General features: G+C 35.6%; 1 protein-coding gene across 1 annotated transcript in view; it reads right to left on the minus strand.

The window, feature by feature from the left end:
• Window positions 1-26,666, minus strand: part of Meox2 (mesenchyme homeobox 2) — a 58,845-nt gene that overhangs the window by 30,792 nt on the left and 1,387 nt on the right. The window lies entirely within an intron of this gene.

A 26,666-nucleotide genomic window follows, 5' to 3' on the forward strand; every position in this document is an offset into this window, starting at 1 on the left:
TTTTTGCTAATATTATTGAAATGCTTACTTAACCCAATTTATTTGCTACCTTGCTTTTTTTGACACTGGGCACTTGGTTGTTACTCTATCTTTTAAAAGTATTCTTCTTGTAGTTTCCTAAACATCATGGATGAAAATGATAGTGGCCTTATCAACTGAATATCAAGACTTTGTATCTAATTCCCTCTCATGGAAAGGAATTGTTATTAATATAATATTTATTGAATGTTTCCTATGTTCCATAAGTTCTCAAAGAGGATTATCTAGTCTATGAATTCATCCAGTGCCTCTGGTACTATGGTTGAATCAGGTGACTGATCCGTACTCTTATAGGACACATTGAGACCTTGGCCCCTCTTCCTCTTTCTTATTTCACAACTACCATGAGGTAAATATGACTCCTCGATCATGCACTTTCACCTTGACATTCTGGCCTCTCACACAAAGGCAACCAGGTCAAGATATCCAGAGATGACAGCTCGCAACTGCAAAGCAGAAACAAGCCTTTCTGCTTTATATGTTACATTTTTTATGTACATTGTCACACTAATGGAAACCCAACTGAACACCACTTACACTTATAATATTTGTGTTTATAAATGAAATCTGATAGCCTTTTCCTCACTACTGATAAAAGAATCTCTCAGAATTTCTCCTGTCTAAAGTATTTAGAGAGAAGGTCATCTACATTGGTAACCATAGTAGTTCATGCAGGGAATGAACAACAACAACAAAAAAAATCATGTGGCTGATCAAAACACATTTGGTGGTAAAGTACTTTTATTCAACTGAAATAAAATGATAACATCATTGCTGTCTTCACTATAAACATAAACAAATTTTGATCACAGTATAGATAAGTAAACAGTAGGAAGTCATCAAGGACACACAGGGACATTCCTTTTCATAAGTGGGTAGCATTAAAAGCATAGAGGACTAATAGTTCCAACAAAGAAGCAGGTGATTAGATCAGTGCTAAGACAATACAGGAAATTAGCCCATAAAAAAAGAAATCGAGAATGTTTTACATCTGCTATTGTAAAAAAATATATTTAGTGACATATTTATCATTGAAAGATTGTATGTCAGATATATTGTATATACCTTAACCCCAGGATTGAGATATGGAGGCAGGCTAGGAGGATATAAAAATGTGTGGACTAAACACTGAGACACTGGGAAGAAAGAAAGAAAGAAAGGAAGAAAGAAAGAAAGAAAGGAAGAAAGAAAGAAAGAAGGAAGGAAGGAAGTTCTAAACAATGTAAAAGCCAACACCTATGGCTCAGCCTATAAATGTGTCCTGGTCCATTTAGTACATATTTTTATTGATTCTTGGCTAATTCAATACATTAAATTTTGATCATATTAAGGCCCTTTCCCCAAACCTCCCATGATCCACCCTCATTCCAATATTGTGTCTTCAATTTGTGTGTGTAGTATTTTAAAATCCATCTAGTTAGTGCAATTACTGTTGGCTCTGTATCCTTGGGTGTGGCTATCCACAGGAGTGTTCCACCCACTAAAGGTGATACCCTAGTACAAGGTAACTCTTCCTCTACCTCACAACTGCCAATCATGGAGCAGCTTCTCAACTAGGGGTAGAGCTTCCTAACAGCCTCCCACACACGCTGGAATTTCAGGACTTGGTGTATCCTGAGCTTCCATTGCTTTTATGTGTTCTGTCACTGTCACAACCTGTTGTGAGTTCTTATGTGCAGCTACCATGCTATGTCTAGAAAATTCTGTTCTGTTGTTGCAATCATCTACCTCTGTGGCCCCTACAATATTCCTGTGCCCTCTTCCATAATAATCTCTGAGCATTAGAAGGAGGGATTGTGCTGTGTAGACTGCATTAGGGCTGAGCATTATGCAGTTTCCTATTCTGTGTGCCTTGATCAGGTGTGGTCTCTTTGTTAATCACCATCTGCTGCAAAAAGAAGCTTTGCTGATGATGAGAGATGCACTAATGTATGATTATAAAGATAAGTTGCTGGATGTCTACTTAATACTATCCATTTAGAAGAGCATCAGCAGTAGATTCTCTCCTGGGACCCATGAAAAGTCAAGCCAAAGTTTCTTGGCCCTCATAACAGTTTCAAACATGGGTTCTCATAAGTGGAACAGGCCTTAAATCCAATCAAAATGTTAGTGGTTACTACCACATCATTCATGCCACTCTAAATGCCACTGATGAATTTATCGTGTCTGACTAGTTTGATGAATTCACAGCTATGTAAAGATTGATGGTTTCTTTTCTCCTCCAATATGGCTCATTGCCTCTTCCAGAAGTGTGAAGTCTAGCCAGTGAGCATGAAGCTTATTTAAATTTCTGCATTATTTGATAACACATTAGAAAATAATTATGGATACTGTGACTTTTAAAAATCTGTGTTCTCATTTCTGCAAGACTCACCCATTAACTCCAGAAAGTCCCAGTCTCTAATATATAGTGTGTCACTTAAGATAAAAGAATTTTAACATTTAACAGAAACTGCCAAGTGAAATTTCTATGACTGCATTATACTGTTATAGGCTTTTCTTTAGGATGCTTCTTTAGAATTATGTCTCAAAATATAAAACTATTATTTAATTGTTCATATATCCTGAACACTCTTTCTGCATAATTTGCAATATTTTTAAAGTGTGGTGTATAGAAGCATAGCCTGTAAATTGAAATGTTCTTGTAAACTCAATTTAAACAACCTTATTTTGTTCTCAGTCGGATAAGTACTTTCCATTTTTAAAGACAGTCTCATCAGGAAATACTTATGTATTACATGTATGTTAGCAGACAGTCTCCCACCACTAATATCAGCTCCTGGCCTTTTGGAAATAACCCTCACAAGTAGAGTGAGTTCCCTCCCTTCTCAGTGTTCTGGGAAGTGTTGCTTGAAAGTGCCTAGAAACTTGTCAAGGAACTGTTTTACCTATATTGGTATAGTTGTGACAGTTATTTTAACAGAGCAGATTCTGTTGATTTCTGAGTACTGAATCATGTAGCAATCCTTAATTATATAGCATTATTCTCATATATTACTCAGTTCTAATGCTTTATTTTTTTCTTTTCTGTAAAACTAATGCTTACTTTTTTCTAGGAAGATAATCCTGTCTTCATAAATTGGGAATAATTGTCTCTGCTATTTTTCTTGATGTATTATATAGAACCACACAAAACCTCTTAAGTTTTGGTGGAATTCCCAAGTGAAACTCTGTGAGTTTTGTTGATTTCTCATTTGGAGTTTACAAAATCACAAACTCAATTATCTTGATAGATTGACAGTTACTCAGTTCAATTTTTTATACTAGAAAATGTGTACACATGTGTTTTCAATAAAATTGATTGATTGAACCCGTTTCTGACATTTACCTTTGAAAAGTCCTCCATAATATTTCTATGTCTTTGTGCTGTCTTTAAGATATGTAGTCCTGCTGCTTCCTATGGAGTTTGAGACTTCATTGTTTTCCACTGTTTATTCTTGTGAAATACCCATTTTATTATTGAACACTAACTTTTTATTTCAGTCATGTTTTCCTATTGCCAACTTTATTGATTTTTCTTTTAGCGTGAATATCCATAACCTATTGATTTATAGTACTACTTTTTTCATATCTTCTCTAATTTTTAATCAAGATGTTTTGTCAGTTATTCAGGAAAATTATTTTAAAACTTCTGTTGTAGTTATGCATATGTCAATTCTCTTAACTCCTACCAGTTTGATTTGGCATTTTTGGAAGCTGTAGTTTGTTAGATTTTCTCAATGGTTTGATCTTTCATAATTATAGAATGTTCTTTTGGTCTGAAATCTGTATCACTTAAATACAGCTGCATGGTTATATTATCTTTCAGTTAACATGTAAGAAAACAAGCTTATTGAATAGAGAAGAAAACAGCAATGAACACTGGGCTGTGTAATAACAAGAGTTGCATTTGCAGCCTAAACCTCGGGCTTTAAACCACTTAGCCATAGTGCTTTCCAACAGCTGGAAGCCTATGTACCATTCATTCATAAATGTTTTCTGTCTTTTTACTGTCAACTTGCACACCGTTGTACTTAAAGTTCCTAGAATACAGCAAATAGCTGATCCACGTTCTAATAAAATCTGCACATCTTTAACTGTCAGTGAAAATATACTCAATTCATTGTCATGGTGCTCATACTAGTATGCTGGAGTATAAGTGTGGCTTTCATTTTCTCTTTGTTTCCTCTTCTCACTTTCACTTTTATCCTTATTATTTATGTGGACATTTACTGAAAATTCATCATGCTTTTCTTGTTACATCTACTCTACCTCTCCGTGTAGCCACAACAAAGTGGTTATGAATGCTACTGTTAATAATAAATCACAGGTGTCTTCAGTCTATCAGCATGAGTAAAGACAAAAAAGCTTATCATTATTTTCATAACGCTATGTCTCCAGTTTATAATGTCATTGCCTTCACAAGTTCCTTTAAATTTATCTTAAGGATGTATAAACCATAATATTAGGGTTGTTTCTGCAAGAAATTTTACATAGCTATCATAAGTTGTGGGGTTGATAGTAGGGTAAAATGAAATGAACATGCAATTTTTGAAAGTTCACATAAATTTATATCTGTGAAATAGAAAAGGGTTTCTAGTCTCCGTCCAAACAATGGAAACACATGAAAGTAAGTAATTTTAGGTTACAGTCAAAAGTTCCAATCAGCTTGGGGGGATGAGCATGACTGAACCAGGTCCCTGAAAATGGGTGTCAGTTGGGGGGGGGCTTGGGCATTCTATTGGGCCTCTTGTGGTAGAACCAGTATTTATCCCTAGTTCACAAATGGGATTTGGGGGCCCATTCTCTATGGGGGGATACACTCTCAGCCTAGATTCGGGGGAGGGCATAGTTCCTGACCTTAGTGATGTGACAGACTTTGATGATCCCCCATAGGGGACTTCACCCTCCCTGAGGAGTGGAAGGTGAGGTGGGATGGGGAGTTGGTGGGGAAAATAGGAGGGTAGGAGGGAAAAGGAACTGGGATTGATATATAAAATAAGATTGTTTTTAATTGAAATAAAAATAAAGAAGTTCCAGTCACTATAAATACTTCATTGTCTTCAAAATTATTCTGTTGCTCACTTCATGTTTTTTAACTAACATTGCATAAAAACTATTTCTTCAACATTGCCCCTAGTATAAGGCACAAAAAGCTCTGTCATAATGATCAAGCTCATAAGACGCTGATCAATAAATCATTTTCATATCAAATGACATTCAAAATGTCCAACACGTCCCATGACCCTTGAAAGGATAGATGAGCACCGCTTACATGAGATTAAGATGGCTTAGATTATGAAATGGCTCTGTGGCTGGGTACTAAAGGGTGAGCAGACCTTGTGAACATGCAGAAAAGTATTCCTGACAAGGAACTGAACTTAACAAGAACAAAATCTAGAAGTATGTAGGGTTCAGAATAATCTTAGAAAAGTCATATTCTCCTACAGCTAAAACTCAAAACATAAAACGTTGAGAATAGAACCTGGGAAAAAACAGCAGCAGAGCAATGTGTCAGTTTTGGGCAACAGGGAGTGAATATGCTGTTGCTCCATGATCTAAGTCAGGATAGGCCTGTAGGTGTGTACGCAAAGAACAAGGGTAGATCCTTATTCAGCCATGCTTTATCCATGTCTCTCATCTTTTCCTGCCTTTATTGAGTCAGATAAATCTCTGTTGTTGGGGATTGTCCCACAATGATGTTCTAGTCTTCCTCTCTATTACCACTCCCTCCCCCCAAAAATGCTGACAATCACTTGTCTCTAGTGCTATTGAGTGCCTCATTGGGGTAGGAGAGATAAATAATCCCCTAGCCTTATAATTCTAACCTCTCAACCATAAAATTGCATAAGCAAGCTTGAACAGCGGTGAGTACTCCATCAGTGCTAAGTCATGCCATGGTCACACTCCATTTTTTTTATAAGTAGAAAAGAAGCTTTGGAATAAACTGAAGAGCTATGATGACGCAGGTTTACAACTGTATTTCCAAACTGAGTAGCAGAGGTATTAAACAGCTGTGAATATCATATAAAATGGACATACTTTTAAGTGATATTAAATTCTCTGTTGCCCTGACTTGACTTCAGGATTCTAAATTTTTCAGAGTTAGACTGATAAAAGGCCTATATATAAAATACGTCTTTAGCATTCAGAAATTGCCCCCTCTTTTCATTTACTTATTCTTTGGCATTTTCATGAATATCATACTACATATATTACTATAACATTATATATATTCATATAAGATATAGATATATCATGCGCATACCTATTACAATGTTACGCCTCTCCTACTCTCAGTGAGGGCCTTCATAGTCAAGACATATACTCCTCCTGTGTTTATGACTCACTGTTTAATTGCAGTTGCTTGGATAAATGTAGGTACAGTTATATTTATGGAATAATAGGCATTATACCCATAGTTACATCACTAAAGAAAATGATACTCCCTGCACCAGCAATTATTGATTGTCAATAGACAATAGGGAGGGGTGGGTCCTGTTAAGTCTTCCTTTCTTCCACTGTTCACATGTGTTTTAAACTTAGGCAATGGTAGTCACTTAATAAGTAGTTTATAAATCCTGAATATTTTAAACAATGGACAATGAATGAATCATCCTGAAATATGAAAATTCACCTAAAATTGCCCATCTTGAATTTGTTTTCTATTTATTGCCAGGCAAACACACACAGCTTCATTTGCTTATAAAGAATACCGCTACTGTAGAGTTTTTATTTTATCTGTCTGTAAACACAAAAGGAGCTAATATCATAAGGTCCAATCCTACACTAAGGTTTACATCACTTCGGCCATTCTACACAATGAGATACCTGACAAGTTCTCCAAGCAGTGGATAGTGAAGGGCTGGAGTAAAGAAAAATCTGTTATTTTCAGAATATTTGTATAGTCTTCTAGCAAAGAATAAATACCTTTAATAATAGAAGGAGTCAAGTTAAAAGAGAAAAACAAATAATAAAAATAAATAAATAAAGTATGTTTCTTCATAGCGGAAAGTATGTAAATTGCAGCCTGAGAGCCACCAGTCCTGGAATTAGAAGAAAACGTGTGTGTCTTACTTCCCCTTAGCCACCCATCAAGGAAGGCTAGTGATGATCATTTCTGGTGCTGATTAAGGAACTTCAGGTTAGAAAATAAAAGCTACCGAGTCTATTTGCTTTCTGGTTAAATTTTTTTTTTAAAGTCAATGAATGATGATTGTGCAGGGAATTCCAAATGTACCCTTTTTAAAGTCTAAAAGGCAAGCTCTAATAACATAATATGCAATATTCTTTAGATGCTCATGAGTTTTATTCGTTTTCACTAATGCTGTTTTTCTAAAACTAAAAGGAATTAAATATATACAGAAAGAAATACTGAAAAAAATTGAATTGTGTACTGTTCTTCCAGATGATCCAAGTTTGGTTCAACTTCAACCTCCCCCAAAATTGTTTTTTTTCCAGTGGTTCATAACTGACTGTTAACACCAGCTGTAGAGGCGTCCATATCCATAGCCGTACCTGTACACACACACACACACACACACACACACACACACACACACACGGACACGGACACGGACACACAGGGACACACATATACGTATACACAAACACACGGGCGCACATAACTGAAAATAATAAAAGCAAATTTTCAATAGTTCATGGATCAATATTCTATCGTAACCCAAATGGAAATGTCAACTGTTTTGTTCTCAAGTGAGATTATGGATACTAGCAGAACAGAACCTTTGGGTGATATTAAATTTAAAATACAGAAATGAAGACCGAAAGACTGAGAATTTAAATATATTTTGTAATTTCCAAGCGATGTAATTTTTCAAGGTTGAGAAATGCATTAATCCCCTATAGGAATCAGCAGACTTTCAGTTTCCATAGTGATATAACTCAGATTTTGATATTTTTGGCTTAGAACAATGGAGCAGACCTTCATTCCTTCAAAGTTTTTCCATGTCCTCTTTAATACCTACACTGTGCACTGACTGAGAGTACTATGAGTGATTTATTTGTATTTCTTCCAGAGATTTATACACAGTGAAATCACCACAAAAGATTTACAACCAAATGCTTCGCATGTAAAAATTTAAAAGCTGAAATCCTTTAAACCAGTGAAGACTTCTGTAATTGAAAGTAATAACTCAACAAATAATGCATATTCCATGTTCTGGCTGCTAACTGTATGACATTATCAATATCATAATAGCAGATGTCCCAGAATTCAAAGGCTCTGGACTGTCCTACCAGATAATTGAAGAATATAAACACTTCAGTTCTCATATATACTCATGTAGTGTTTATTTTCACACATGTATTGCATCTACTAATCAAGCGGATAGGTAGAATGTTAACCTTCCTAGACTACAAGTTGTTAAAACACACACAAACTCTGAAAACCAGCATAAACATACACTTATTGGTGAACATTAAGAAGATTCAATACTTGAAAATACACACTCTTCTTATGGCCAAATCTGCTCACTTCTAGTAATTGTTGAAGATGTAAAATAAATTTATTCATTTACTTTATTTTCATGGTACTGAGGATAGAACTAAGGGTCTTTTTCATGCTGAGAACGTGTTCTAAAACTGATCTATCCATCTGTTTGTCTGTCTGTCTGTATCTCTATCTATCATCTGTATAGTCTGTATAGTGTGTGTGTGTGTGTGTGTGTGTGTGTGTGTGTGTAAACAATCTCATGTATCATTCCTCAGGTGTTATACACCGTTTGTTTGTTTGTTTGTTTGTTTGTTTGTTTGTTTGTTTGAGACAGGATGTCCCACTGGTCTAGAATTAACCAAGAAGGCTAGGATGGCTTGAGAATGAGCCCTAAAATTTACCTATTTCTGACTGCACGGTGCTGGGATTACAAACCCAGGCCAACATGGTCAGATTTTTTTTTAATGTGAGTTTAGAGGATCAAGATCATGTCCTCATGGCAATCACTTTATTAAACAAGTTACTTTCCAGTCTGAGTCTTTGAAAGAAAACAGTTAGTATGCAAATTATTTGAAGTCTGAAATAATTGCATAGCACTAGCCATTCAAATAGAAAGACTAGCATTATGTAGAAGGAAAACATCAAAGAGATATGAAAATTAGGAACAAGCTTGATGTCAGCCCCTAAGCTGCTGAAAGAAAATGATTAATTCCTTCATTCTTTCAATATATCCACTTTGGAAAGCATATCAATTATTAAGATGAAAAGCATTTGACTTCAAATACAAATTTTATTTATCAAGCAAATTTAATTTTTGTTTTTTGCTATTGTGATATAACAAATAAAACCCACAGCCCACAGGTGATTGAGTTCAAAGAGAAAATTATTATGAAAGACAGATTATAAGAGTTTTGACCTATTATTGAAAAAAGTATGCTCCTTTTATTTTTTGTTTGAGAGTTTCATGCATGCATAAAGTGTATACACCCTCCATTCCCTCCTCTCAAGCTCCTTCCCAATGTCTTCAGTTTCAAGAAATTTTTCCACTTATTTTTTTTAACTCACTGATTCCATTCACTCTTACCAGCACGTGGATGGGTGTAGAGCCATCTATTGAAACATAGGTTGCCTCTCAGTAGCCAAATTTAATTTGGAAAGCTGGTGAGGTGGCTCACTCGACAAAGACACTGGCACACACACACACACACACACACACACACACACACACACACACACAAAAGGCAAGAGACTGAATTCAAAATTCAAGCCCTGACACCTACACAGAGGGTAAAGAGGAGAATCTATTCCTCAAAACCATCATCTGCCCTTCACGCATGTGCTGTGGAATGTGTGCCTTCATACTATGATACCAGCACATAGTGGTCATGATAAATAAATAGTAAAGGATTAAACACAGTATGGAATACACTTTCCGTTTTCCTCTTAATGTCTATTTCCTTCATATCTTATGCACTTCCAATCTTCCTTCTTGAGAAGACATGTGGCTCATCTTTTCTTGATGTACATCTGACCTTGTGAAATACTAGGTAGAATCCACAGACATTTTCTTTAAAGGGGTTCTTTTTTATTAAGGTTAGAAATAATAAACTATAATTCTGAATATCCTGAGAGCAAAAAACGCAAGCAAATGAGAGGACTCCCTCAGTAATCAGTGCTTGCCACTGACTACTCAGTAACAAGTGAATCTCATTAAACACTCATATGAAGATCAATTAGCATTTGGATTAAAGAAAAATGTAAAAGATGAGACCAGCCTGGGCTACAGAAATAGTCCCAAGCCAGCCTGAGCTCTAAACCCCACCTCTAAAACAATAAAATTATAATATAAAGTAATTTAAAGATGCTATTATCCTCTGACCCATTCAATTAGGGTCTGCAAACCCCATCCTGTCCTCTTCAGAGTCCCTCTTTCCCAAAAATCAAGCTTTCTTCTTAGAGCTTTCCCCCTGAACGTCCATCTTGGCTTACTCATACACTTTTGGTCAGTCAAGGTTTGTGGTTTGTTTGAATATCTGCCCTTATGCTGTCGGCTCAACTATGTATCAGGTGTGGAGATCCAACTACACCTTCTCTTACATCTCATATCCACTTATAAAAACTTTTATTTTCAAGGTCGAAGCAAAAATGACTTTTGTTTTCCTGGAAGTCTCCTGTTTCAAAGGGCTCAAAAGTGATTTGTTTATTTCAGAGGAAACGGAGACCATTTGGTGATGACAAATTTATTGGGTAAGTGGACATCATACGAAAGGGCTCTCCTTACAGCTCAAGCTTCCTTCTAACCGCACTATAAATGTTCAAGATAATGTGTGCTTTGGCAAATAAAACCCATTCAATTCAATACAGTCACTTTTCTGAGTGTGCATACTTTGTTTCCATACACCTGTAGAAAAGAAAATAGGTTACTATGAATTATGACCAAAAATAAATTAAAAACTCAAAAAACAAAACAACAAAAAAATCTGGATGAACTGGTAATGACAAATATATTTTGGGTATAACATAAAGGCAATATAAATAAGCCATGATGAATCCAAAGGATTTATGGATAATGTCTGATATTACTATGAGCCCAGTAGAAACATCCCTCTATATTCTAGGTTATGAAGTATTTTCACAAATGTAAGTATTATATATTTCTCATTTGTCTTTGATGATACATTTGTAACACTTTTATTTAATGACTAAGAGTAAATTCCTGAATGTCTGATCACTTTTTGCTAAAAACACATTTTCACACATGAAGGACATTAAGACCTCATTAGTGAAACCCATCCCTTCAAGAATTAACTTAAAATAAAAGAGCTAATGTCAAACCGATGCCTATGTTTGTTTTCTCATCAGTAGACTAGCAACTGAATCCTAGCAATAAGGGTCTAGAAGAACTCTCACAACCCTTTTGAAAAGAGTCAGGCTAGTTGTCTCGAAAAGCAAACGTGTACCTATTTGCTGTCTTCTTAAATAAAAGAAGTGAATTATACAAGAGGCAGTCATGGAATGGACCCTAAGAAGGACACCTGTATACATTGTGCTTAAGCCGGCACTCTGACCCTCAACTTTCTCATCCTTAAGACAGCATGAATGACTTTGATAGGTTTCAAAGTCCCTTCCAATTCTTTTATGTTAATATGCTGAAGACAAAATCACAGGCGTTTTATATATAGAAGGCAAGCTTTCAACCGCTGAGCACTAGCCCTTTTCTTTGGATACCATTTTTGAATTAAAGTGTATTTTGCTTTTCTCTGTGACTTCCAGAAAAGCCTTGGTGCAATGTACAAATGAAGAATTAAGAACATTAACAAGAATACCCTAGAAACATTTTGAGCACATTTCTAAGATCCTAAATAATGCCTACATTTGATATTATTTAGCGGGATCCCTTATACTTTTCTCCATAGGCCAAGGCTGTGAATTTTCATACATATGAATATATGTTATTATATTCAAGGAAGGGTGAGAGCAATTGACACAGGCATAATCCTTTTTTCTGAAGCCTCCTCTCATTCTCTGGAGATTTTAATGCCCTTAGTGGGTTGTTTGCCACATGAGTTCACTTCTTGTTTCTGTCTCAGTCTCCAGGAGCATGAAGGTGCTTATTCACCTGAGTGTACCCTCAGCATTGTGACACAGGGGACATTAGTAGTGGAATCAGTGCCCTTAAGGCACGGCAAGCCCTCGGAAGCAGATATTGCGTAAGTGCTGTTTGGGTATCTGGGCTATGTTATGATCCTAATGAGCGACCCTTAAAACAACCTTCTGGACTGAGACATAAAGTATTCCAACATTGCTCAACAGTGCCACTGCACTTCCTAAAGCTAAAAGGTGATTCAAAATAAAGTGACTAGGTTATAAAATATCAAATAATAAAGTTCAAAGTATCTGGAGAAATAGAGAAAATGTGAGTAAGTATTTATGTCTGTCCATTGAATAATACAACTACTTTATGAGGAAATCCCCTAGTAACATTCTACTTGTATTGCTGTTCAGTGAGCACTCTGTAGCTCAGCACATCTTTGGGATACAGTTAAATTATGCATTCACTTCATCCCAGCATCTTTGAATAGCATATTTAAATCTCCTACTGGTTTGGTTTGACTGTTTAACGTCCAGAATTTTCAAGGCAAGTGAATCAATGTAGAAATTATCCATTTATAGTCTGTGTAGCCAGGCACTTACATTACTTCATTAAATACTGAGCTTTCCTGTCATTGATAGAGATATTTCAAGACTGTGTTTCTAAGGGTATATATTTTTTAAATTATAGTATCTTACCCTACTTAATTATGTTTATGGAGGAAGCAGTAAGTCATTTAAAATTGGGAATAAAATCAATATGTTAATCTAAAATAGATTATCACATCCACACATTTACTTGCTGAAAGCCACCAGTAACATGAGTAAAGTCTCAACAAAAAAAATGAACTCATAAATTTCAATCACTGTAAACCAGTAAAATGTTTCCCCTATCCTTCTTCACTGCCAATAAGCTTTATTACAAATTATATTTGGTCTGGACTTACTCTTTTCCAAAAGAACCTTTATAAAGATAATTATCTGCCTTGATACTATTTGTGTTTGACCCTCCCTCCCTCCCTCCCTCCCTCCCTCCCTCCCTCCCTCTCTCTCTCTCTCTCTCTCTCTGTCTCTGACTTTCTCTCCCTTTCTTCCTCCCTCCATCCTTCAACTATGTGTGTGTTTGTGTGTGTGTGTTTGTGTGTGTGTGTGTTTGTTCACATGAGTACTTTGCTTTCTGTGTTCCTTAAAATATCCTAGCTGACTGCAGGATATTTTCCACTTTTTGTACTATAATAAATACTCTTAAGTCATAAATGTGCCTAACACGAATATGTCCAGGGTTATCTTTGCAAATGTCTTATATTAGCATCATCTTTTATGCCATGCTAGTGGTTCAATCCTCAGTTAATTCCCAATGACTCTCTATTAATAAATGCATTCACAGATGAGCAGCCTGCTTCCCACTGGCACAGAGCTCTGTGGCTGTTGCAGTTCATTGAGTAATGTGTAGCCACAGCCCAGATGCCTCACAGTATAGATGTGGAATTCCCACACTTCATTCTTCCCTGCATTCCCTGCTTCCTCGTGCCAAAATGAATAAGTTACCCTTAATGTCTGTCCTAAAAGAAACAAAACGAAAACTCTCCCTTCATTAATTGCTTCTGCTTTAGGTACCTGACTTGCAATTTTGGAATTCAAATCATTGTTTACAAAAGATCGAATCTTTTGGGAGCCTTTATAAGTTAACAACGCTATGTCATTAATTGCCACTGTCTGATTTTATTAAGTTTTCATGCTTTCTCCCTGGAAAATCTAACTTAGTTCCTGGCATGTTCCCCACCCTTTCCCAGAAAAATGTTCTCCTCCCCATCCCTCTAGAGGCCTAAAAAAATCTCCCTAGCTGACCTTACATTTTTAGTATGATTTTATTATTTCATTCTCCACTTCCAAATTTTTAATTTTATAGTCATACCCATTGTTGTAATGTATTTTTCATTTTGATTGCATATTTATAATTTAAAGATTTAATATATCCCACTATGTGTTTATTCTGATAACTATCCATTTATATATATATATATATGTGTGTGTGTGTGTAAGTATATATATATACACAAAAATTATATATCATTTAACAAACAAAAGTTTTAATATGCAACAAATATATTTTATTTCAATCAATATTTGATTAACAAAATAAACATTTCTACAAAAGGCTTTTGGGAAAGTAGTGGGTATTTTGTTACATATCTTACTCACATATGTGTTTATCATCTTGTAGTACTTGAATTCTTATAATTTCCTTCATTGTGGAGAGGTTCACGTAACAAGGTCTCTTCACTAGGTAAATGTTCTTAGACTTTAGCTTTGTGGCTGATGGAAATGTTTTGTCGCTGTCCAGTTCATTAGTAAAGAGCAACCATAGGTGGCAACTGAGTACTTGAGTCTGAATCTATCGATCGAGTTTTTTGTTTTAATTAATTTAAATTTAAACAGTCACAGGTAGCCAGTAGCTACTCTACAATATAGCATGCTGTTAGGGATAATTACATGCATGTAATTATTTCTTGAAAATCTGTTATGTTATATGGAAAACCATATGTCCTTCCATGTGCTGAAAGGAAGGTATGCAGAGCTTTTCATTTTGCACACAAGACTGTTAGGATAGGTGTTTCTCAACAGTGCCCAAACATTCATTGCAACCACCTGGGAACACACACACACACACACACACACACACACACACACACACACACACACAATGTTATTATTTCTTCCTTGGTGATTTTTTATACAATATATTTTGGTCATGTTCACATCTACCCCTGCCCCCATGTTTTCCAAGATCCAGTGTTTCCTCCCTATCATCTCCGTTTTGCATTCCCCCCTTCTTGTAGAGAAGGCTATCTACAGCAAACGCCCCAATCGTTCTGTTCCTTCTTTCATGATGTTCTCTGTTCCTCAAGTGTAGGGGTACATTGTAAATGTGTTGGACCGGCAAGTCCACCGTTAGTTATTCTCTGCAATGTGACTAGGCATGGCTTTGGATACTGACCTCAGTCTGTTAAGACAAGAAGCTCCTTTATAGAGGCGGGGTGGAAAGGCAGCATACACCTGCTGGTGTAAGTTTTACACCGAGAGTGCAATTAGATATTCTATGGCTTAGGGAACTGGCTGCTCCCTCCTTTGGGTTCCATGTGGTGTTGTCTACATTAACTGCACAAACATAAACTCCTTCCTAATGAGCAGACCTAAAACTCAGCCTGACAGCAGCTTGTTACTGATCACCCTGAGAACTTTTTAAAAAATACCAGTGTCCTGATGAAACAACAAGCTGAAATTTGACTGAAAACAATCGAACAATGAATGGGCTGCAAAGGAAGATGGTGTAAATGAAATTCCATATACCTTGTGCTGATAAATACTGAAAATAAGGATTGTGAAAGTCCACAGTTCCATTCCCTGTTCTTTTCCTGCTGTGAATTCTAATAATCAGTGTAATAAATGACACCTCTACTTTATCTTGATCGTGCTAGGAGGAAATGGATATTTGCATAAAGTCCCTTATCTTTGCACTGTGACACCAGTACTGCTAACTATTGGTATGGCGACAGTAGTGTTACAGGACCAGAGAGATGGCTCAGAGGGCGAAGTCACTTGCTGCCTATTTTGACATCCTGAGCTTGAACCCTGAGATATATACAAGGTGGAAGGAATGAGCTGATTCCTACAAGTTGTTCTCTGATCTCTAGTCATGACACTAAATAAATATAATTTTAAAAGTCTTGTGATATACTAATAAGAAAGATGTATGACTATCTGATTGTCACCTTTTGTTATTAATTAAAGGAAATAATAAGAGTATTAGTATCATGGGTAACAGAATTTAAAGAAAAACTAGTCAGGAAAGTATTGTATTAAGCACTGAGTTTTACCTTTCTAGAGAAAAAAATTCTGATTTGAATGACACAAGTAGGTTTATTGTTTATTTTCTCTTCATTAAATTATGACTGAGCCAAGAACTATGGTTGAGGTGGCGTATCAGTTTGTGCACCCGACACCATCACAGATTCCTTATTTTATTTTTATTTTCTTTAACACATAGGTACTGAATTTAAATGAATCATTTCCAACTCCATTTCTCCCTGTGGAACCCCTGTTCCTTTCCACTATCTCTCAAATTTGTGACCACTTTAACTATCATTGCTGTGTATTTAAAATATAATCAATAATATAAGCACAAGTATTTAGAATTTTGTTCAAAATACTAATTATGTATTTTATATAAATATGTTTTATATAAAAATCCTCTCCTAAATGTGTGCACTAGACTTTGACTAACATTTGATTGCACACAAACTTTAGTACATACAAACCCTAGTAATAAATCATTGAAAGACATTATCCATTTTTGTGAATACCTATATTATAAGTATAGAATAATTATAGGCTAATACAGAGCTCCAAGCAGAGGAACAATAGTAGAGTTAAAATATCCCTTATGCAATAGATGTTGACTAGATGCACATAGGATATTTCCTACAGGAAGTATCCAGCAAACACCTAAATTAAACCTAGAAATAATAAAAGTAGGAAGGGAATAGATATAATGACTGGTGATGCTTTTGGTCAACTTGTGTGTTTTGAAACACAGACTGTGCACTAATCACACAGCCGGTGTGAAACATGTGTCATTAGCTGAGATCATCACTGGAAAGTCACTTTTAATAAGGCTTAAGTTTTGGAGGTGTAGCTAGATGGTAGAGCACTTGATTCCATGTGAGAGGCTTGCTCTTGATTCCTAGCAAAACACACACACACACACACACACACACGTGTACAAATAGAAGTGAACACTTTTTGTTTTTTGAAATCAAGCTGTATTTAGACAAAAAATTAAAAGACCATCCATGGGAAAACTACCCCATTTTTATATTGAATCTGGCTTTTAAGAGACTAGTGAGAATTGAAGACTAAAATAAGCGAGAAAGGTCAGTGTTGGTTTAGCACGGAGGCTGTTATCAACAGAATAGATGAACGCAATACAGAATGTTTGGGAAATGGATGTGAACAAGAGAGGAGGGGATCAAGGAAAACATTTCCCATTAGAATAAATAAAATAGGTAGTCAGTAGTGGTTTTGGAGAGTGTGGTCAAGTCTCAAATCAATAGAGGTAGAAAGACAGAGTAAAAGACTTGAGAAGGTATGCAAAATGACATTGACAGAATAGCAAAACATGATTTTAAAAATTCATTTAAAATTTCAAAACTGAAATAGGTTGTCAAATCCTAAATGGTTCCACAAAATATGTGTATAAGGATCACACTGTTGTGATTTTGTTTGTATAAGTATCTATTATTATCAATGGTCCACCTGTACACTATAGTATATGAAATATAGCATATTGAGGTATATTTTGTGCGGTGTCAAAATCCCATACAATTCTGTCCTTACTGTTAGGAAATACATAATTATGAAATCAAGCTAAGATAGTTTACAGGTGTCTATATTAACAAAAGGAGGATGAAAAGTAACTAAGGTAATTGCAAAATTCAGAGAAAATCTATTTTCACTTAAGGAGAGTGTCACCAAATTACATTCTGTTAACTGGTGGTGAAAAGTATTTTTGCTGGGAAACTAAGATCTTAAGATTTGTGTTTGAGATTTTCCTTGTAAAGGCTCAAGGTTGAAGATGAACTCTGGAAATCAGATACCCATTACTAGGCCGAAGGGCAAATATAACTTAAATTCCTGGGCAATCCAAAAATCTAAAGAAAGCCCTTTCAGAGCTAGGTTATGATTCTAGTCCCTCTGAGTATCACAGTCCAGAGTCCAGTGACCTATTATCAGTTACAGTATATAAGGCATCATGTAAAATGAGGATTCAACCCATCTCTGGAATCAGGGTTGATGAAATGATTGGTGCAATTAGGTCTTTCTAGTGATTGCTAAGTCATGGAACATGTAGTAATTTTTCTTTCTCTTCACATGTTCTTCAGTAAGCATTCCAGACCATCACTCTATAGGAATTATACAATTGAGAATTTGAGAACTTTGAAAGAAATTAATTCTTCATTGAGATTTTAATAATACATTTTAAGATATGCAGATTAGAGCTATAATTTGTTCAAAACATGGTGCTGCTGACCATCATTTATATGAACATACAAATCCTACAGAGCATTACTGAATTTTCCACATTGAAAGGTGGGTTTCAGAGATGAAAATAAACTAATTAAAGTAAATGTACCTCATGTTCAGAACTTAAAATTTCAAGTGTGCTGTCCTGTGTGGTCTTCGCCTGAGCAGTATTTCTTGGAAATGTAACTATACACAAGGAGACAAATGATCTATTTTCTTTATACAAAGAAACTATCACCAAATGAAATCGTCAGAATTCACTGTGAGATGGGCTTTCAGTTGTGCTTTTTCTTGTGTTTGTCTTTCTTTAGCATTTAAATGGAGTAGCTAACAAGACTGAGCTACAGAGCTTCAGTAAACCATATGAAACAGCATAAAAATTTGCTTTCTATCTTTCCTACTAATTGAAAGTAGCAATTTCATTGCTCTCTAATGAATGTGTGTGTGAGAGAGAGAGAGAGAGAGAGAGAGAGAGAGAGAGAGAGAGAGAGAGAGAGAGAGAGAGAGAGAGATTGAAGTATGTGTCTTGTATTTCAGGAAAACTCCATTAGAGTTATTCTAGGGACCATGCATATTGTTTTCAATCAGTAGCAATCACCTTGACTGGCAATGTTTCCTATTTCGATGTCCGTAGTAAATGAAAATAGATGCCCTAACATGTTATTTTCACAGGATGAATACCCACAATGTGACTGTCTTTTTCCTAGATGATAAAATAATAAGTACTATTTGCAGGGCTGGACATTGCTGCCCTGTGCATGTTCTGTTCATTCAGCTCATTTCCAGGCAACTAGGGCACAGTGGATTTGCTTTTCTGCCAAGGGTAGATGATATCCAGTAAGACAGAACAGGAGTTTGCTTTAGCTGTGTGCTCCTTCCGTTCTCTCCCCACACTTCTTTGGGTTGGACTTGAGGCTTTTCATCTGCAAGTCCCCTGTGATTCAACATGTCATTATTTCTAACCCTGAGCAGCGAGGCTAAGAGATTAGAGGATGTGAAAACTGGTGATGGGCTGTTACCTGGTCACCCACGGGAGATCCCTGCCTTTAAAGGAAGCCCCAACTCTGAGGCTGTGGTTGGCTTACTGCCAAGGCTGATTTGTCAACTCAGGTTAGAGCAGGCTGTTGGGTCCAGATAGTGGGCAACCCCTGGTGGTTCTTTGTTTCCTGTTGCTTCCCTGTTACATATCACTCATCACCTAATTATCAACAGCTTTGCCTTTGGAGTGTGCCAGTGCCATCTTTTCTTGTCTGCTATGCTGAGTAAGGACTAAGACAAGTCACTTATGATTTATTAACTGCCGGCTGAGTTTGCAAACACAGGAAACAGCATTATCACTTCTTTATATTTCCCCCAAACATGTATGCCTCCAAAAATAAGTTTGATAAAGTCCCACTTCTTAAAGCCTAGCTGTCCTAGAAGAAAAAGTATCTATAATTTTCTAAACTTTGGATGTGGATGCTCACAAAGTGGTAACTCGAAATGTGGGCAGCAGCAGGCTCCAGACTTGGACCCTGAACTCTGGCTTTGCTGGCATTTCAGTCTGTCTCAATAGTTTACATCTACATTCTGTCGCGTTTAATACATCCAGACTCGTTTACATTTTCAATGAGAAAAAAACCTCTCATGTAAACACAGCTTATGGTTTGGGAGAGTTTAATTGTTGAAGGCGGTAAACATACTGAGAGCTTGTTTTAGTTTTGAAAAATATTAAATAGGGAAAGATACCACTTGATTTTCATGTACTCTGTCACAAAGCAGTTTCCAAGAGTTCTTGCAATATGAGGGCCATTTGCCAACCTAACTGATGTGTTACTAAAATCACAGCAAAGTTTATTCATTTGGTGCCTAGAGTTTTAGATGGAACAAATCAATTTTCTTGAGGTTTATTTCTTAGCTACTAAAATGAGTATTTTGTGAAATATTCTTTGTATTCATTTGATAAGCGACCCCACCCATTGTACTAATTTCCCTTCATTAAGAATGCACCTCTGTTTAGTTTGCTGCTTTACAGGCAGCTAAGAATTATCACACAAAGTTTCCTGTGCAGTCCAGACTGTGCAAGAAACCGTTCTACAGTCACTGTATACAATTTCCCCGGCATTTACAAGGGACTACAACATTGCAGCAGTAAGTACATTTGGGTGTCATTTCTGGCAGACCTTTAAGGCTATGTTTTCAAAGGGTAAAATCTAGACTTGTAAAACTCAACTGGCACCTGCCAACTTAAGTTGGACAGTCCTGTTCGCCTGTCTCCTCCAAACCAGTGAGGTGACTTCATCTTAATGATTTTCCAGCCCTCAGTCATGTAAGATAGCTCTGATTTCTTCCTTCTTGTAGTGCTATGGAAAGCTTTTGAAGTGTGTGGAGAATAATGAGCTAGAGAAAGATAAAAACAAAAGACAACACACACTGCAGGGGATTTGGCAGGTTTGACTTCAGTGACTATCATTGATTACCAGGTCCAGCCTGCTAGAGTCTCCACACAGCTGTGCATGCAGCAAGCTTAATGTTTTTTTGTATAGTTGAAACATTTATCATCTTACAGCCTTTAAAACAGAAACTCTAATCCAGATTTACTATTATCTAGAAATTTCATTTTGGATTTTGTCGTGCTATTACTATACATGCTTATCCACAAGACTGAGTATAAACTTTAATATTGCTTTAAATAGGGTTGCAAGATTTTACGTAACTGAAGACCTTCCTTCTTAACAACTTAACTTTCTATTAAAGTTTTCTACTAAAATAAAATCTATGAAAATAAAACACTACCAATCTAAATACCACATAAAAATTAAACATTTCATATTCATAAATTTAATTAGTGCAACCTACACAAGCTTTAATTAGCAGCTTTATAGCATCTTAGAAATCTACAAAAGGAAAATCTGTGACAACAGCTTTTTCATTGAAAGCTTTAATAAATGAATAGTTTTTTTAGAATTATGACTCTAGCAAACCTGTTATATTTTTCAACTAAATTTAACATTCCAAATATTTAAATATTATGCTACAACCATTTACAAATACCTTGGAATAATTAATTTTTAAGTTAATGGCAAATTTTGTAGGTGATCTCACAATGATGTATTTGTCAAAAATAACTTATTAACCTTGTCATATGTTTAAAGCAGAGAAAGCAAAGGAATGATTTTTAAGAGCACTTGCCTTCACATGAATCTGTTGTTAAAATGTATAGCAGTACCAAGAACTTTTCCTGGTCATTCTTGTTCACATGCTGGCATGAGAAAACAATGCACCTATAAAATATTTTTAGTAACGATGCAAAAAACAAAAAAACAATGTGTAGTGTACAATTTATACAAGTGATGTACAAATTTAGAAATGTATTTAAATGGAAATTACAAATATAATACTTGGGAATTCATAAATAATGGGACAATTATACATAATTCATAAACAATACTCTTAATTATGGATTTAAATTGTTGAATGTAGAAGAAAACTAATAATCTACATGGTCAAATGTATAATACACTTAGCACATGATTTTCTATTAGTTTAATAATAGATATGTCCAAAGGTTTTACATTACAATGTTGTAATGTAAAAAAGTATGAAGCATTTTCTGAGTATTGAATATATGGATCAGTAGATACATTATGGAATAGTTCTACAGACTTCATCCACCAAGATGGTTCAGTGAGTAAAGATGTTTGTAGTGCAAGCCTGGTAACCTGCATTTTGTCTCATACAAATGCAGGAGAGAAGAGACGACAAAGCTGTCCTCTGATCCCCACTTGCCTGTTGTGACACATGGGCTCCCTCTACACATCATGTTTTATGCAGCACATCAAGAAGGAAGCAGGAAGTGCTTCTTAAAGACTTACACACTAAGCAGTACAGTTTTTAAAAAAGGGAAAACAGATGCTTTATGCTTTTAACTATAAAGGAAAAATAGGAGGATATTTTGACACCTGATTAAGAGTTATTCTGTCTTCAAACAGGCAACGGCAGGGAAGCCCGTTAAAGTCCAGAACCTTCGAAATCATTCTCCACACAGAGTGAAAAAATCCACAGTTATGTCCTCTGAGCCTCCCTGATGACTGGTTTTAGTAATGATGGGTTTTGCTTAGAACTCTATGCTGCAATGCCCTCACTTGAGGGCTTCAGTTCAATACAGTTACTCAAAGCAAACATCCATGAGAATCACATGACAACAATGGAAAAAAACCTCAGAGCTTAGTCATTTTATGTACTTTAAACATGAATTTTAGTGACTCAAAACTATGATAATGACTGAAATATACAAACAAGATGAGACATCGCATAAATAAGCTACATAAAAAATAGCTCTTATTTATTGTGGTTTAAAACTTGAGGACTAACATTATGGTCTGTATTTTTTTCTATTTTCTCTTTTCTTAAAAATAGTTTTAATCACTGGGAAAATCCATAATACCATGTGCCCAAGGAAATGAAATTTAACTGGCGAGCTAAAAATTGATGCTTTTGGTGTTATGATTATAATCAATGAGGAATGGGGTTAGTGCTGATAATTTTGTTTCCCATGATAGTTTTTCTCAAAAAATATTTGATTACTATAGAAAGTATTATGACAAATTGTGAAGGAAGTTGAATTTTTTAACTATAAACAATTTGAAAGAGAGACATCAGTTACAACTATTACCCCAGAAAATGTCAGTACATTCTTGCACATAATTTATTTTGTAATAAATTGATGTTTCCACCCTTTCATTAAGCAGACAGATATTTGGAACTTGTACAGCAATGCTCAAAATTATACTTTCTCAAATTGGATTTTTAAATTATGAGAGGCATACAGTCTAAATATAATTAGGTTTAGATTCTAGTAAATATAATTACTTTTTTCTGAAATAAAAATCTAAACGTATGCCCATTCAATTATTCGTTCATAGACTGACATCTTTCAAATGAAAAAAGTTACCTTCCATTATGTATAGAATTTTCTTCTAAATTTCCCCAGGTATGACAAAAAATTGTCCCTTTTCTCTTTAATTTTCACAAGAAATTAACTTATAAGAGTGATTAGGCCTTCTCATGAATATATTAAGCTATACTCCGTAACACCAGAATGAAGTTTTTCCAATTATTGAACGAAAATGTGTAGAATGATGTTGTTTTTACTTTTACTGCTAGAAATTTACTTATGGGGCTTCAACATAATGGTTTCTACTGATAATTACTATAAAGGAAATATGAATTTCACATACGTAATGTCAGGATTTAACGTAAGAGAAATATGCCACCATTTCTCTCATTGACTGCTCTCTTTTAAAATGAACAAAAAATAAATAAACAGATGTGCAGGGAACTGAAATCAATTCCAAATTTCACTTGAATGCTTCTACTATCTGCTCACTTTCAAGCTTAAAGCACTAGATTTAGAAGGAACTTCTGATCTGACACTGAGAATTATTAAGTAAGGTGACACATGTAGGCCAACATTTGTTTTTTAAAGAATGGCTTCATCTAAAACTGACACTCTAGAAAGTTCCACAATGCTATTTTATGTACTATAGTTTGGAGATATTTAAACTGCTCTAAATTCTCCTGGACACCCGAGATCCTAAAGATTGCACTTTATTCTAAAGAAAATATACAACGTTATAATCCAGTAACACAGAAATGAATAACAGAGTTGTTGGTCTTCAGAAATCATGGTCATTGGAATATTCAGGAAATACCACACTATAATGGAAGCGCTAGGCAGAAGTAACAATAATCTGAGGTTAGCTCACAGTATATATTAGATACAGCACTTTCATTCTGTGTAGCCACAAACAGGGACTCACTTGAATGGAAACCAAATATTTGTGTTATAATAGCAATTTTTAATTTTTTAAAAAATCTACTATGATTCAAAACATAATAAAATCTACATCCCCAAGTAATTCATTACTTTTTGAAAGGAGTATGGGTATAAAATATCCCTTAATATAAAAAGAGCATGTTTTTTTAATTAAATTAAACTGAATAGAGAATATGTACTCCTTAATGGTGTATACTAACTGCATAAAAGCTGGTTAAATTAAGTGAACACGGCTACTTTAACAAAATTGAGCAATTTATGCTACTACTATATCACTTGGTATAATTAAAGCCAAGAAGGTCACAGTATTTACAGATGTTTTTCTGAATCACCTGGTTTGTTCTGATTGTTTGAAGCACAGCTGTAAAGTCTTGAACTTTAACAGTCCCTTTGAAGGAGTGGCAGATGTTGGCTTTACTAACGTTGCTGGAAAGGGTAAATGGTGCAACGGTAGAAAAATGTTTAGCGCATGCAATGACAATGTCATTATTTTCTATCAAAATTGAGTTGTATAGTTAATTATTAAGTAACTACAGTGGAAGACTAAAGTCTGTAAGTATTTTCTTTTACATTGTTAAGCTTTTGGGGGTTTATATGACTATGCTTTCATACTTGTTTTCCAAACAGAAAAACTGGACAATGGTATATTTTGAAATTGTTGCTTAATTTACTTTTACACACAATTTGGTTGTTTAGCACTATTTCCTACTGTTTAAATTTTCTATAAGACATGAACTTAGCTATCATACTCTCACGGCTATTAGCAACAGGTACATGCAGACTTGACACCAACATTGCCATAGTGTGAAGCACTGTATGTAATCTCAAATGTATATACACAGTGATTGCGAAATGCCTAAATATATAAGCTGTTGCTACCCTGATTGGTGTAATATTTATCTAATATAGCCACAAATCTCAGATTATCCAATATAATTTACCAGACATTTATTAGTTAAGTTGAAATAATCGAGCTGTGCCACATAAGGCTTATGCGTTGATAAGAAAATAGTGTTATATAACTATCTTCTATGTTACTTTACCCTCTAGTAAGTCAAAATGTTTACACAAGAGTATCAGATGACTTGATCTTGAGTTGAATATTCTCTGAAATCGGCAATAGATGGCTTAGAGTTAAACTTACCTCTGATCTAATCTATATTATCTCTGAGCTTGAACACATGGATTTTAGTCTCAGTAAGTGTACCAACACAACGGATGTTTGCCTGTGAGGGCCTATCAGTGGAAACATCCCTTCTATGTTGGTCCCAGTGACATTATCCTTGCTTAATGATCGTACTTCCCATTCTTGTAAAGTGTTACTACATCACTGGTTGACACACATTTTTATTCTGTTTGCCTGTTTCTATGTTCTAAAATGAGATTCACAATGTGAAAACAAGCTTCCTTTAGCTGTTTTTCCAATGATAAAGGTGACAGAAACAACTATTAGTCAATTTTAAGACAGGTTTTAATAAAATAACTTAAGGATGTAATTTTTTTTAGTCCTACCCTCCATTTCTCCAACTAAAAACAACTGTGGCCGAACAAAAAATTCCTTCGAGTGCTTAAAATAATCTTTAGGACATTGACTCAGAAGCAGGTCATGGTTTCCCCTTGCAGAAAGAAAACTGAGTCCGGGCATCTGGCTCTTGCTGAGGTATCTACCAACCTGCTGAGGCCATCCAAGCACTCCAGTCCATAAATGCCCAGCCTGGGGAAGCCCAGTGCACTGTAATGCTTTCATGGGAATCTTTTCAATAGCTTAGAATTTCGCATGTAGCCAAAGATAACCACTGCAAATGAAAGACAGTGCTGGTAAATAGCTTAGACATAGCTAATCATTGTGGAGCTTTAAAAAGTCATCCTGCACCTAGGAAAATAGAAGTTCAGTCATCAGGCTGGTAATGAAGGGTCACCCCCCAACGAGGCCAAGAAAAGTTTCTGTACTTTTTCAACATGCTATAAAATACACAGCAGTTACTGTCATACACTGCAGAACACCTGGCCTAAATTGCTTAACATGCTACATTTTTCCCAGTATTTCCAATGCCTAGAATCACATTTTCCAAATATAAACGATTAGCACAAAAGATTAAATAGATGCCAACATTTTATCAGTTAAGCGACATCTTCCAAAGTATGTACCCAGGTTGCCATGTACCTACAGAGAAAGACTCGATTAGAAAGAAGGAGGAGGAGGAGAAGTAAGGGGCAGATGAAGAAGGAGAAGAAGAGAAACATTTTAATAATGAGCTAAGGGCTTTATGTGCTGCCTGAAATCTCAGTTTCTCTGGAGTGCCTCGATGAACTGGCTACTGAACTTTCAGGCCCTTGAAACCACTGGGGAGAAACCTTTGTTGGGCTGCTCCCCACACTTACGCTGTTCACCCTGCTGCATCTTCTTCCAAGCCAGTCAGAGCTGTGGTGTGGTTTCCCGTGCATCGTGCATCTCAAAACTAATCCACGAAGGAAGGCTTTTATTTTCCACTTTCCTACTTCAGGGATGTGTGTGTGTGTGTGTGTGTGTGTGTGTGTGTGTGTGTTTTGTTTTTGTTTGTTGTTTTCCTAGGATAGCATCCCAGGAGTCTAATCTACTATCAAAAACGATCTTTCTTCAAATCCTCATCTATTTATTTATTCACGATTTTTGGATGTATTTCTTAAATACTTCTAGATTCCTAGATAATGTCTTTTTTG

The sequence above is a fragment of the Mesocricetus auratus genome, unplaced genomic scaffold (genome assembly GCF_017639785.1).
Source record: "Mesocricetus auratus isolate SY011 unplaced genomic scaffold, BCM_Maur_2.0 Super-Scaffold_15014, whole genome shotgun sequence".
NCBI lineage: Eukaryota > Metazoa > Chordata > Mammalia > Rodentia > Cricetidae > Mesocricetus > Mesocricetus auratus.